General features: G+C 48.9%; 11 non-coding genes across 11 annotated transcripts; all 11 read left to right on the forward strand.

The window, feature by feature from the left end:
* Positions 1-2,795: 2,795 nt before the first annotated feature.
* On the forward strand, positions 2,796-2,867 carry trnac-gca (transfer RNA cysteine (anticodon GCA)). Its single transcript has one exon. It is a non-coding gene; the product is annotated as a tRNA-Cys (tRNA).
* A 999-nt stretch (positions 2,868-3,866) lies between these two features.
* trnac-gca (transfer RNA cysteine (anticodon GCA)) lies at positions 3,867-3,938 on the forward strand. The gene has a single exon. It is a non-coding gene; the product is annotated as a tRNA-Cys (tRNA).
* Positions 3,939-5,478: 1,540 nt separating this feature from the next.
* On the forward strand, positions 5,479-5,550 carry trnac-gca (transfer RNA cysteine (anticodon GCA)). Its single transcript has one exon. It is a non-coding gene; the product is annotated as a tRNA-Cys (tRNA).
* Positions 5,551-7,079: 1,529 nt separating this feature from the next.
* Positions 7,080-7,151, forward strand: trnac-gca (transfer RNA cysteine (anticodon GCA)). The gene has a single exon. It is a non-coding gene; the product is annotated as a tRNA-Cys (tRNA).
* A 2,604-nt stretch (positions 7,152-9,755) lies between these two features.
* Positions 9,756-9,827, forward strand: trnac-gca (transfer RNA cysteine (anticodon GCA)). The gene has a single exon. It is a non-coding gene; the product is annotated as a tRNA-Cys (tRNA).
* A 1,003-nt stretch (positions 9,828-10,830) lies between these two features.
* trnac-gca (transfer RNA cysteine (anticodon GCA)) lies at positions 10,831-10,902 on the forward strand. The gene has a single exon. It is a non-coding gene; the product is annotated as a tRNA-Cys (tRNA).
* Positions 10,903-11,365: 463 nt separating this feature from the next.
* Positions 11,366-11,437, forward strand: trnac-gca (transfer RNA cysteine (anticodon GCA)). The gene has a single exon. It is a non-coding gene; the product is annotated as a tRNA-Cys (tRNA).
* A 462-nt stretch (positions 11,438-11,899) lies between these two features.
* Positions 11,900-11,971, forward strand: trnac-gca (transfer RNA cysteine (anticodon GCA)). Its single transcript has one exon. It is a non-coding gene; the product is annotated as a tRNA-Cys (tRNA).
* A 997-nt stretch (positions 11,972-12,968) lies between these two features.
* trnac-gca (transfer RNA cysteine (anticodon GCA)) lies at positions 12,969-13,040 on the forward strand. Its single transcript has one exon. It is a non-coding gene; the product is annotated as a tRNA-Cys (tRNA).
* Positions 13,041-13,503: 463 nt separating this feature from the next.
* trnac-gca (transfer RNA cysteine (anticodon GCA)) lies at positions 13,504-13,575 on the forward strand. The gene has a single exon. It is a non-coding gene; the product is annotated as a tRNA-Cys (tRNA).
* Positions 13,576-14,037: 462 nt separating this feature from the next.
* On the forward strand, positions 14,038-14,109 carry trnac-gca (transfer RNA cysteine (anticodon GCA)). The gene has a single exon. It is a non-coding gene; the product is annotated as a tRNA-Cys (tRNA).
* The last annotated feature ends 123 nt before the right edge of the window (positions 14,110-14,232 follow it).

Raw genomic sequence — 14,232 nt, forward strand, 5'->3', positions numbered from 1 at the left:
TTCACATACAAAACATCTCTGCTGCACGTAAACTGTTGAAAGGCGCAGACAAGAGAGGTGTTTTAGACAATTGTCACTGTAGTATGTGCAAAGTGTGAACATGCAGTGCGTTGGGCCCATGGGGGGTGTAGCTCAGTGGTAGAGCATTTGACTGCAAATCAAGAGGTCCCCAGTTTAAATCTGGGTGTCACCTTTACACGTGAGCAGTGCATCGAGGATCTGCCGTTCACCCCTCTGCACCGGGAACTCCTTGGAAGGGGTGTTTTCTTCCCGCATTCAACGACCACGGCAAAGTTCCTTCTGTGATGAACAGCTGAAGGACACGAAGATCCGTGTTGCCTCGTGAGATGTTGCAATGTAGCACTGCAGTGCCGAAACGAGAGCTTGAAAGCCTTGCATGTGCATTCGTTCAGAGCTGATGTCAGTTCGGAGGGCATTTGCGCAATAACTTAGGTCCAATTAAACTCTGCCACTCAGCCATTTCCATTGCCGATGCAAATGCTATTGAAGTCAGACAGTCATTTTGGAAATAGGTTTCACATACAAAACATCTCTGCTGCACGTAAACTGTTGAAAGGCGCAGACAAGAGAGGTGTTTTAGACAATTGTCACTGTAGTATGTGGAAAGTGTGAACATGCAGTGCGTTGGGCGCCTGGGGGGTGTAGCTCAGTGGTACAGCGTTTGACTGCAGATCAAGAGGTCCCCAGTTCAAATCTGGGTGCCCCCTTTACACGTGAGCAGTGCATCGAGGATCTGCCGTTCGCCCCTCTGCACCGGGAACTCCTTGGAAGGGGTGTTTTCTTCCCGCATTCAACGACCACGGCAAAGTTCCTTCTGTGATGAACAGCTGAAGGACACGAAGATCCGTGTTGCCTCGTGAGATGTTGCAATGTAGCACTGCAGTGCCGAAACGAGAGCTTGAAAGCCTTGCATGTGCATTCGTTCAGAGCTGATGTCAGTTCGTAGGGCATTTGCGCAATAACTTACGTCCATTTAAACTCTGCCACTCAGCCATTTCCATTGCCGATGCAAATGCTATTGAAGTCAGACAGTCATTTTGGAAATAGGTTTCACATACAAAACATCTCTGCTGCACGTAAACTGTTGAAAGGCGCAGACAAGAGAGGTGTTTTAGACAATTGTCACTGTAGTATGTGGAAAGTGTAACATGCAGTGCGTTGGGCACCTGGGGGGGTGTAGCTCAGTGGTAGAGCATTTGACTGCAGATCAAGAGGTCCCAGTTCAAATCTGGGTGCCCCCTTTACACGTGAGCAGTGCATCGAGGATCTGCCGTTCACCCCTCTGCACCGGGAACACCTTGGAAGGGGTGTTTTCTTCCCGCATTCAACGACCACGGCAAAGTTCCTTCTGTGATGAACAGCTGAAGGACACGAAGATCCGTGTTGCCTCGTGAGATGTTGCAATGTAGCACTGCAGTGCCGAAACGAGAGCTTGAAAGCCTTGCATGTGCATTCGTTCAGAGCTGATGTCAGTTCGGAGGGCATTTGCGCAATAACTTACGTCCATTTAAACTCTGCCACTCAGCCATTTCCATTGCCGATGCAAATGCTATTGAAGTCAGACAGTCATTTTGGAAATAGGTTTCACATACAAAACATCTCTGCTGCACGTAAACTGTTGAAAGGCGCAGACAAGAGAGGTGTTTTAGACAATTGTCACTGTAGTATGTGGAAAGTGTGAACATGCAGTGCGTTGGGCACATGGGGGGTGTAGCTCAGTGGTAGAGCATTTGACTGCAGATCAAGAGGTCCCCAGTTCAAATCTGGGTGCCCCTTTACACGTGAGCAGTGCATCGAGGATCTGCCGTTCACCCCTCTGCACCGGGAACACCTTGGAAGGGGTGTTTTCTTCCCGCATTCAACGACCACGGCAAAGTTCCTTCTGTGATGAACAGCTGAAGGACACGAAGATCCGTGTTGCCTCGTGAGATGTTGCAATGTAGCACTGCAGTGCCGAAACGAGAGCTTGAAAGCCTTGCATGTGCATTCGTTCAGAGCTGATGTCAGTTCGTAGGGCATTTGCGCAATAACTTACGTCCATTTAAACTCTGCCACTCAGCCATTTCCATTGCCGATGCAAATGCTATTGAAGTCAGACAGTCATTTTGGAAATAGGTTTCACATACAAAACATCTCTGCTGCACGTAAACTGTTGAAAGGCGCAGACAAGAGAGGTGTTTTAGACAATTGTCACTGTAGTATGTGGAAAGTGTGAACATGCAGTGCGTTGGGCACATGGGGGGTGTAGCTCAGTGGTAGAGCATTTGACTGCAGATCAAGAGGTCCTCAGTTCAAATCTGGGTGCCACCTTTACACGTGAGCAGTGCATCGAGGATCTGCCGTTTACCCCTCTGCACAGGGAACACCTTGGAAGGGGTGTTTTCTTCCCGCATTCAACGACCACGGCAAAGTTCCTTCTGTGATGAACAGCTGAAGGACACGAAGATCCGTGTTGCGTCGTGAGATGTTGCAATGTAGCACGGCAGTGCCGAAACCGAGAGCTTGAAAGCCTTGCATGTGCATTCGTTCAGAGCTGATGTCAGTTCGGAGGGCATTTGCGCAATAACTTACGTCCATTTAAACTCTGCCACTCAGCCATTTCCATTGCCGATGCAAATGCTATTCAAGTCAGACAGTCATTTTGGAAATAGGTTTCACATACAAAACATCTCTGCTGCACGTAAACTGTTGAAAGGCGCAGACAAGAGAGGTGTTTTAGACAATTGTCACTGTAGTATGTGGAAAGTGTGAACATGCAGTGCGTTGGGCACATGGGGGGTGTAGCTCAGTGGTAGAGCATTTGACTGCAGATCAAGAGGTCCCCAGTTCAAATCTGGGTGCCCCCTTTACACGTGAGCAGTGAATCGAGGATCTGCCGTTTACCCTCTGCACAGGGAACACCTTGGAAGGGGTGTTTTCTTCCCGCATTCAACGACCACGGCAAAGTTCCTTCTGTGATGAACAGCTGAAGGACACGAAGATCCGTGTTGCCTCGTGAGATGTTGCAATGTAGCACTGCAGTGCCGAAACGAGAGCTTGAAAGCCTTGCATGTGCATTCGTTCAGAGCTGATGTCAGTTCGGAGCGCATTTGCGCAATAACTTACGTCCATTTAAACTCTGCCACTCAGCCATTTCCATTGCCGATGCAAATGCTATTGAAGTCAGACAGTCATTTTGGAAATAGGTTTCACATACAAAACATCTCTGCTGCACGTAAACTGTTGGAACGCGCAGACAAGAGAGGTGTTTTCGACAATTGTCACTGTAGTATGTGGAAAGTGTGAACATGCAGTGCGTTGGGCACATGGGGGGGGTGTAGCCAAGTGGTAGAGCATTTGACTGCAGATCAAGAGGTCCTCAGTTCAAATCTGGGTGCCCCCTTTACACGTGAGCAGTGCATCGAGGATCTGCCGTTCACCCCTCTGCACAGGGAACACCTTGGAAGGGGTGTTTTCTTCCCGCATTCAACGACCACGGCAAAGTTCCTTCTGTGATGAACAGCTGAAGGACACGAAGATCCGTGTTGCCTCGTGAGATGTTGCGATGTAGCACTGCAGTGCCGAAACGAGAGCTTGAAAGCCTTGCATGTGCATTCGTTCAGAGCTGATGTCAGTTCGTAGGGCATTTGCGCAATAACTTACGTCCAATTAAACTCTGCCACTCAGCCATTTCCATTGCCGATGCAAATGCTATTCAAGTCAGACAGTCATTTTGGAAATAGGTTTCACATACAAAACATCTCTGCTGCACGTAAACTGTTGAAAGGCGCAGACAAGAGAGGTGTTTTAGACAATTGTCACTGTAGTATGTGGAAAGTGTGAACATGCAGTGCGTTGGGCACATGGGGGGTGTAGCTCAGTGGTAGAGCATTTGACTGCAGATCAAGAGGTCCCCAGTTCAAATCTGGGTGCCCCCTTTGCACGTGAGCAGTGCATCGAGGATCTGCCGTTTACCCCTCTGCACGGGAACACCTGGGAAGGGGTGTTTTCTTCCCGCATTCAACGACCCCGGCAAAGTTCCTTCTGTGATGAACAGCTGAAGGACACGAAGATCCGTGTTGCCTCGTGAGATGTTGCAATGTAGCACGGCAGTGCCGAAACCAGAGCTTGAAAGCCTAGCATGTGCATTCGTTCAGAGCTGATGTCAGTTCGGCGGGCATTTGCGCAATAACTTACGTCCAATTAAACTCTGCCACTCAGCCATTTCCATTGCCGATGCAAATGCTATTGAAGTCAGACAGTCATATTGGAAATAGGTTTCACATACAAAACATCTCTGCTGCACGTAAACTGTTGAAAGGCGCAGACAAGAGAGGTGTTTAAGACAATTGTCACTGTAGTATGTGCAAAGTGTGAACATGCAGTGCGTTGGGCACATGGGGGGGTGTAGCTCAGTGGTAGAGCATTTGACTGCAGATCAAGAGGTCCCAGTTCAAATCTGGGTGCCCCCTTTACACGTGAGCAGTGCACCGAGGATCTGCCGTTCACCCCTCTGCACCGGGAACACCTTGGAAGGGGTGTTTTCTTCCCGCATTCAACGACCACGGCAAAGTTCCTTCTGTGATGAACAGCTGAAGGACACGAAGATCCGTGTTGCCTCGTGAGATGTTGCAATGTAGCACTGCAGTGCCGAAACGAGAGCTTGAAAGCCTTGCATGTGCATTCGTTCAGAGCTGATGTCAGTTCGGAGGGCATTTGCGCAATAACTTACGTCCATTTAAACTCTGCCACTCAGCCATTTCCATTGCCGATGCAAATGCTATTGAAGTCAGACAGTCATTTTGGAAATAGGTTTCACATACAAAACATCTCTGCTGCACGTAAACTGTTGAAAGGCGCCGACAAGAGAGGTGTTTTAGACAATTGTCACTGTAGTATGTGGAAAGTGTGAACATGCAGTGCGTTGGGCGCATGGGGGGGTGTAGCTCAGTGGTAGAGCATTTGACTGCAGATCAAGAGGTCCCAGTTCAAATCTGGGTGCCCCCTTTACACGTGAGCAGTGCATCGAGGATCTGCCGTTCACCCCTCTGCACCGGGAACACCTTGGAAGGGGTGTTTTCTTCCCGCATTCAACGACCACGGCAAAGTTCCTTCTGTGATGAACAGCTGAAGGACACGAAGATCCGTGTTGCCTCGTGAGATGTTGCGATGTTGCAATGTAGCACTGCAGTGCCGAAACGAGAGCTTGAAAGCCTTGCATGTGCATTCGTTCAGAGCTGATGTCAGTTCGGAGGGCATTTGCGCAATAACTTACGTCCAATTAAACTCTGCCACTCAGCCATTTCCATTGCCGATGCAAATGCTATTGAAGTCAGACAGTCATTTTGGAAATAGGTTTCACATACAAAACATCTCTGCTGCACGTAAACTGTTGAAAGGCGCAGACAAGAGAGGTGTTTTAGACAATTGTCACTGTAGTATGTGGAAAGTGTGAGCATGCAACGTGTTTTCCGCCTGGGGGGTGTAGCTCAGTGGTAGAGCATTTGACTGCAGATCAAGAGGTCCCCAGTTCAAATCTGGGTGCCCCCTTTACACGTGAGCAGTGCATCGAGGATCTGCCGTTTACCCCTCTGCACAGGGAACACCTGGGAAGGGGTGTTTTCTTCCCGCATTCAACGACCACGGCAAAGTTCCTTCTGTGATGAACAGCTGAAGGACTCGAAGATCCGTGTTGCGTCGTGAGATGTTGCAATGGAGCACGGCAGTGCCGAAACGAGAGCTTGAAAGCCTTGCATGTGCATTCGTTCAGAGCTGATGTCAGTTCGGAGCGCATTTGCGCAATAACTTACGTCCATTTAAACTCTGCCACTCAGCCATTTCCATTGCCGATGCAAATGCTATTGAAGTCAGACAGTCATTTTGGAAATAGGTTTCACATACAAAACATCTCTGCTGCACGTAAACTGTTGAAAGGCGCAGACAAGAGAGGTGTTTTCGACAATTGTCACTGTAGTATGTGGAAAGTGTGAACATGCAGTGCGTTGGGCACCTGGGGGGTGTAGCTCAGTGGTAGAGCATTTGACTGCAGATCAAGAGGTCCCAGTTCAAATCTGGGTGCCCCCTTTACACGTGAGCAGTGCATCGAGGATCTGCCGTTCACCCCTCTGCACCGGGAACTCCTTGGAAGGGGTGTTTTCTTCCCGCATTCAACGACCACGGCAAAGTTCCTTCTGTGATGAACAGCTGAAGGACACGAAGATCCGTGTTGCCTCGTGAGATGTTGCAATGTAGCACTGCAGTGCCGAAACGAGAGCTTGAAAGCCTTGCATGTGCATTCGTTCAGAGCTGATGTCAGTTCGGAGGGCATTTGCGCAATAACTTACGTCCAATTAAACTCTGCCACTCAGCCATTTCCATTGCCGATGCAAATGCTATTGAAGTCAGACAGTCATTTTGGAAATAGGTTTCACATACAAAACATCTCTGCTGCACGTAAACTGTTGAAAGGCGCAGACAAGAGAGGTGTTTTAGACAATTGTCACTGTAGTATGTGGAAAGTGTAACATGCAGTGCGTTGGGCACATGGGGGGTGTAGCTCAGTGGTAGAGCATTTGACTGCAGATCAAGAGGTCCTCAGTTCAAATCTGGGTGCCACCTTTACACGTGAGCAGTGCATCGAGGATCTGCCGTTTACCCTCTGCACAGGGAACACCTTGGAAGGGGTGTTTTCTTCCCGCATTCAACGACCACGGCAAAGATCCTTCTGTGATGAACAGCTGAAGGACACGAAGATCCGTGTTGCCTCGTGAGATGTTGCAATGGAGCACGGCAGTGCCGAAACGAGAGCTTGAAAGCCTTGCATGTGCATTCGTTCAGAGCTGATGTCAGTTCGGAGGGCATTTGCGCAATAACTTACATCCATTTAAACTCTGCCACTCAGCCATTTCCACTGCCGATGCAAATGCTATTGAAGTCAGACAGTCATTTTGGAAATAGGTTTCACATACAAAACATCTCTGCTGCACGTAAACTGTTGAAAGGCGCAGACAAGAGAGGTGTTTTAGACAATTGTCACTGTAGTATGTGAAAGTGTGAACATGCAGTGCGTTGGGCACCTGGGGGGTGTAGCTCAGTGGTAGAGCATTTGACTGCAGATCAAGAGGTCCCCAGTTCAAATCTGGGTGCCCCCTTTACACGTGAGCAGTGCATCGAGGATCTGCCGTTCACCCCTCTGCACCGGGAACACCTTGGAAGGGGTGTTTTCTTCCCGCATTCAACGACCACGGCAAAGTTCCTTCTGTGATGAACAGCTGAAGGACACGAAAATCCGTGTTGCCTCGTGAGATGTTGCAATGTAGCACTGCAGTGCCGAAACGAGAGCTTGAAAGCCTTGCATGTGCATTCGTTCAGAGCTGATGTCAGTTCGGAGGGCATTTGCGCAATAACTTACGTCCATTTAAACTCTGCCACTCAGCCATTTCCATTGCCGATGCAAATGCTATTGAAGTCAGACAGTCATTTTGGAAATAGGTTTCACATACAAAACATCTCTGCTGCACGTAAACTGTTGAAAGGCGCAGACAAGAGAGGTGTTTTAGACAATTGTCACTGTAGTATGTGGAAAGTGTGAACATGCAGTGCGTTGGGCACATGGGGGGTGTAGCTCAGTGGAAGAGCATTTGACTGCAGATCAAGAGGTCCCCAGTTCAAATCTGGGTGCCCCCCTTTACACGTGAGCAGTGCATCGAGGATCTGCCGTTTACCCCTCTGCACAGGGAACTCCTTGGAAGGGGTGTTTTCTTCCCGCATTCAACGACCACGGCAAAGTTCCTTCTGTGATGAACAGCTGAAGGACACGAAGATCCGTGTTGCCTCGTGAGATGTTGCAATGTAGCACTGCAGTGCCGAAACGAGAGCTTGAAAGCCTTGCATGTGCATTCGTTCAGAGCTGATGTCAGTTCGGAGGGCATTTGCGCAATAACTTACGTCCATTTAAACTCTGCCACTCAGCCATTTCCATTGCCGATGCAAATGCTATTGAAGTCAGACAGTCATTTTGGAAATAGGTTTCACATACAAAACATCTCTGCTGCACGTAAACTGTTGAAAGGCGCAGACAAGAGAGGTGTTTTAGACAATTGTCACTGTAGTATGTGGAAAGTGTAACATGCAGTGCGTTGGGCACATGGGGGGGTGTAGCCAAGTGGTAGAGCATTTGACTGCAGATCAAGAGGTCCTCAGTTCAAATCTGGGTGCCCCCTTTACACGTGAGCAGTGCATCGAGGATCTGCCGTTTACCCCTCTGCACAGGGAACACCTTGGAAGGGGTGTTTTCTTCCCGCATTCAACGACCACGGCAAAGTTCCTTCTGTGATGAACAGCTGAAGGACACGAAGATCCGTGTTGCCTCGTGAGATGTTGCAATGTAGCACTGCAGTGCCGAAACGAGAGCTTGAAAGCCTTGCACGTGCATTCGTTCAGAGCTGATGTCAGTTCGGAGGGCATTTGCGCAATAACTTACGTCCATTAAACTCTGCCACTCAGCCATTTCCATTGCCGATGCAAATGCTATTGAAGTCAGACAGTCATTTTGGAAATAGGTTTCACATACAAAACATCTCTGCTGCACGTAAACTGTTGAAAGGCGCAGACAAGAGAGGTGTTTTAGACAATTGTCACTGTAGTATGTGGAAAGTGTGAACATGCAGTGCGTTGGGCACCTGGGGGGTGTAGCTCAGTGGTAGAGCATTTGACTGCAAATCAAGAGGTCCCCAGTTTAAATCTGGGTGTCACCTTTACACGTGAGCAGTGCATCGAGGATCTGCCGTTTACCCCTCTGCACCGGGAACTCCTTGGAAGGGGTGTTTTCTTCCCGCATTCAACGACCACGGCAAAGTTCCTTCTGTGATGAACAGCTGAAGGACACGAAGATCCGTGTTGCCTCGTGAGATGTTGCAATGTAGCACTGCAGTGCCGAAACGAGAGCTTGAAAGCCTTGCATGTGCATTCGTTCAGAGCTGATGTCAGTTCGGAGGGCATTTGCGCAATAACTTAGGTCCAATTAAACTCTGCCACTCAGCCATTTCCATTGCCGATGCAAATGCTATTGAAGTCAGACAGTCATTTTGGAAATAGGTTTCACATACAAAACATCTCTGCTGCACGTAAACTGTTGAAAGGCGCAGACAAGAGAGGTGTTTTAGACAATTGTCACTGTAGTATGTGGAAAGTGTGAACATGCAGTGCGTTGGGCACCTGGGGGGTGTAGCTCAGTGGTAGAGCATTTGACTGCAGATCAAGAGGTCCCCAGTTCAAATCTGGGTGCCCCTTTACACGTGAGCAGTGCATCGAGGATCTGCCGTTTACCCCTCTGCACCGGGAACACCTTGGAAGGGGTGTTTTCTTCCCGCATTCAACGACCACGGCAAAGTTCCTTCTGTGATGAACAGCTGAAGGACACGAAGATCCGTGTTGCCTCGTGAGATGTTGCAATGTAGCACTGCAGTGCCGAAACGAGAGCTTGAAAGCCTTGCATGTGCATTCGTTCAGAGCTGATGTCAGTTCGGAGGGCATTTGCGCAATAACTTACGTCCATTTAAACTCTGCCACTCAGCCATTTCCATTGCCGATGCAAATGCTATTGAAGTCAGACAGTCATTTTGGAAATAGGTTTCACATACAAAACATCTCTGCTGCACGTAAACTGTTGAAAGGCGCAGACAAGAGAGGTGTTTTAGACAATTGTCACTGTAGTATGTGGAAAGTGTGAACATGCAGTGCGTTGGGCACATGGGGGGGGTGTAGCTCAGTGGTAGAGCATTTGACTGCAGATCAAGAGGTCCCCAGTTCAAATCTGGGTGCCCCCTTTACACGTGAGCAGTGCATCGAGGATCTGCCGTTCACCCCTCTGCACCGGGAACTCCTTGGAAGGGGTGTTTTCTTCCCGCATTCAACGACCACGGCAAAGTTCCTTCTGTGATGAACAGCTGAAGGACACGAAGATCCGTGTTGCCTCGTGAGATGTTGCAATGTAGCACTGCAGTGCCGAAACGAGAGCTTGAAAGCCTTGCATGTGCATTCGTTCAGAGCTGATGTCAGTTCGTAGGGCATTTGCGCAATAACTTACGTCCATTAAACTCTGCCACTCAGCCATTTCCATTGCCGATGCAAATGCTATTGAAGTCAGACAGTCATTTTGGAAATAGGTTTCACATACAAAACATCTCTGCTGCACGTAAACTGTTGAAAGGCGCAGACAAGAGAGGTGTTTTAGACAATTGTCACTGTAGTATGTGGAAAGTGTGAACATGCAGTGCGTTGGGCCCATGGGGGGTGTAGCTCAGTGGTAGAGCATTTGACTGCAGATCAAGAGGTCCCCAGTTCAAATCTGGGTGCCACCTTTACACGTGAGCAGTGCATCGAGGATCTGCCGTTCACCCCTCTGCACCGGGAACTCCTTGGAAGGGGTGTTTTCTTCCCGCATTCAACGACCACGGCAAAGTTCCTTCTGTGATGAACAGCTGAAGGACACGAAGATCCGTGTTGCCTCGTGAGATGTTGCATGTTGCAATGTAGCACTGCAGTGCCGAAACGAGAGCTTGAAAGCCTTGCATGTGCATTCGTTCAGAGCTGATGTCAGTTCGGAGGGCATTTGCGCAATAACTTAGGTCCAATTAAACTCTGCCACTCAGCCATTTCCATTGCCGATGCAAATGCTATTGAAGTCAGACAGTCATTTTGGAAATAGGTTTCACATACAAAACATCTCTGCTGCACGTAAACTGTTGAAAGGCGCAGACAAGAGAGGTGTTTTAGACAATTGTCACTGTAGTATGTGGAAAGTGTGAACATGCAGTGCGTTGGGCACTGGGGGGTGTAGCTCAGTGGTAGAGCATTTGACTGCAGATCAAGAGGTCCCCAGTTCAAATCTGGGTGCCCCCTTTACACGTGAGCAGTGCATCGAGGATCTGCCGTTCACCCCTCTGCACCGGGAACTCCTTGGAAGGGGTGTTTTCTTCCCGCATTCAACGACCACGGCAAAGTTCCTTCTGTGATGAACAGCTGAAGGACACGAAGATCCGTGTTGCCTCGTGAGATGTTGCAATGTAGCACTGCAGTGCCGAAACGAGAGCTTGAAAGCCTTGCATGTGCATTCGTTCAGAGCTGATGTCAGTTCGGAGCGCATTTGCGCAATAACTTACGTCCATTTAAACTCTGCCACTCAGCCATTTCCATTGCCGATGCAAATGCTATTGAAGTCAGACAGTCATTTTGGAAATAGGTTTCACATACAAAACATCTCTGCTGCACGTAAACTGTTGGAACGCGCAGACAAGAGAGGTGTTTTAGACAATTGTCACTGTAGTATGTGGAAAGTGTGAACATGCAGTGCGTTGGGCACCTGGGGGGTGTAGCTCAGTGGTAGAGCATTTGACTGCAGATCAAGAGGTCCCCAGTTCAAATCTGGGTGCCCCCTTTACACGTGAGCAGTGCATCGAGGATCTGCCGTTCACCCCTCTGCACCGGGAACTCCTTGGAAGGGGTGTTTTCTTCCCGCATTCAACGACCACGGCAAAGTTCCTTCTGTGATGAACAGCTGAAGGACACGAAGATCCGTGTTGCCTCGTGAGATGTTGCAATGTAGCACTGCAGTGCCGAAACGAGAGCTTGAAAGCCTTGCATGTGCATTCGTTCAGAGCTGATGTCAGTTCGTAGGGCATTTGCGCAATAACTTACGTCCAATTAAACTCTGCCACTCAGCCATTTCCATTGCCGATGCAAATGCTATTGAAGTCAGACAGTCATTTTGGAAATAGGTTTCACATACAAAACATCTCTGCTGCACGTAAACTGTTGAAAGGCGCAGACAAGAGAGGTGTTTTAGACAATTGTCACTGTAGTATGTGGAAAGTGTAACATGCAGTGCGTTGGGCACATGGGGGGTGTAGCTCAGTGGTAGAGCATTTGACTGCAGATCAAGAGGTCCCCAGTTCAAATCTGGGTGCCCCCTTTACACGTGAGCAGTGCATCGAGGATCTGCCGTTTACCCCTCTGCACAGGGAACACCTTGGAAGGGGTGTTTTCTTCCCGCATTCAACGACCACGGCAAAGTTCCTTCTGTGATGAACAGCTGAAGGACACGAAGATCCGTGTTGCCTCGTGAGATGTTGCAATGTAGCACTGCAGTGCCGAAACGAGAGCTTGAAAGCCTTGCATGTGCATTCGTTCAGAGCTGATGTCAGTTCGGAGGGCATTTGCGCAATAACTTAGGTCCAATTAAACTCTGCCACTCAGCCATTTCCATTGCCGATGCAAATGCTATTGAAGTCAGACAGTCATTTTGGAAATAGGTTTCACATACAAAACATCTCTGCTGCACGTAAACTGTTGAAAGGCGCAGACAAGAGAGGTGTTTTAGACAATTGTCACTGTAGTATGTGGAAAGTGTGAACATGCAGTGCGTTGGGCACCTGGGGGGTGTAGCTCAGTGGTAGAGCATTTGACTGCAGATCAAGAGGTCCCCAGTTCAAATCTGGGTGCCCCGTTTACACGTGAGCAGTGCATCGAGGATCTGCCGTTACCCCTCTGCACAGGGAACACCTGGAAGGGGTGTTTTCTTCCCGCATTCAACGACCACGGCAAAGTTCCTTCTGTGATGAACAGCTGAAGGACACGAAGATCCGTGTTGCGTCGTGAGATGTTGCAATGTAGCACGGCAGTGCCGAAACCAGAGCTTGAAAGCCTTGCATGTGCATTCGTTCAGAGCTGATGTCAGTTTGGAGGGCATTTGCGCAATAACTTACGTCCATTTAAACTCTGCCACACAGCCATTTCCATTGCCGATGCAAATGCTATTGAAGTCAGACAGTCATTTTGGAAATAGGTTTCACATACAAAACATCTCTGCTGCACGTAAACTGTTGAAAGGCGCAGACAAGAGAGGTGTTTTTAGACAATTGTCACTGTAGTATGTGGAAAGTGTGAACATGCAGTGCGTTGGGCACATGGGGGGTGTAGCTCAGTGGTAGAGCATTTGACTGCAGATCAAGAGGTCCCCAGTTCAAATCTGGGTGCCCCCTTTACACGTGAGCAGTGCATCGAGGATCTGCCGTTCGCCCCTCTGCACCGGGAACTCTGTGGAAGGGGTGTTTTCTTCCCGCATTCAACGACCACGGCAAAGTTCCTTCTGTGATGAACAGCTGAAGGACACGAAGATCCGTGTTGCCTCGTGAGATGTTGCAATGTAGCACTGCAGTGCCGAAACGAGAGCTTGAAAGCCTTGCATGTGCATTCGTTCAGAGCTGATGTCAGTTCGTAGGGCATTTGCGCAATAACTTACGTCCATTAAACTCTGCCACTCAGCCATTTCCATTGCCGATGCAAATGCTATTGAAGTCAGACAGTCATTTTGGAAATAGGTTTCACATACAAAACATCTCTGCTGCACGTAAACTGTTGAAAGGCGCAGACAAGAGAGGTGTTTTAGACAATTGTCACTGTAGTATGTGGAAAGTGTGAACATGCAGTGCGTTGGGCACATGGGGGGGTGTAGCTCAGTGGTAGAGCATTTGACTGCAGATCAAGAGGTCCCCAGTTCAAATCTGGGTGCCCCCTTTACACGTGAGCAGTGCATCGAGGATCTGCCGTTCACCCCTCTGCACAGGGAACACCTTGGAAGGGGTGTTTTCTTCCCGCATTCAACGACCACGGCAAAGTTCCTTCTGTGATGAACAGCTGAAGGACACGAAGATCCGTGTTGCCTCGTGAGATGTTGCAATGTAGCACTGCAGTGCCGAAACGAGAGCTTGAAAGCCTTGCATGTGCATTCGTTCAGAGCTGATGTCAGTTCGGAGGGCATTTGCGCAATAACTTACGTCCAATTAAACTCTGCCACTCAGCCATTTCCATTGCCGATGCAAATGCTATTGAAGTCAGACAGTCATTTTGGAAATAGGTTTCACATACAAAACATCTCTGCTGCACGTAAACTGTTGAAAGGCGCAGACAAGAGAGGTGTTTTAGACAATTGTCACTGTAGTATGTGGAAAGTGTAACATGCAGTGCGTTGGGCACATGGGGGGTGTAGCTCAGTGGTAGAGCATTTGACTGCAGATCAAGAGGTCCCCAGTTCAAATCTGGGTGCCCCCTTTACACGTGAGCAGTGCATCGAGGATCTGCCGTTCACCCCTCTGCACCGGGAACTCCTTGGAAGGGGTGTTTTCTTCCCGCATTCAACGACCACGGCAAAGTTCCTTCTGTGATGAACAGCTG

The sequence above is a fragment of the Hemiscyllium ocellatum genome, unplaced genomic scaffold (assembly GCF_020745735.1).
Source record: "Hemiscyllium ocellatum isolate sHemOce1 unplaced genomic scaffold, sHemOce1.pat.X.cur. scaffold_2417_pat_ctg1, whole genome shotgun sequence".
In the NCBI taxonomy this organism is placed as follows: domain Eukaryota; kingdom Metazoa; phylum Chordata; class Chondrichthyes; order Orectolobiformes; family Hemiscylliidae; genus Hemiscyllium; species Hemiscyllium ocellatum.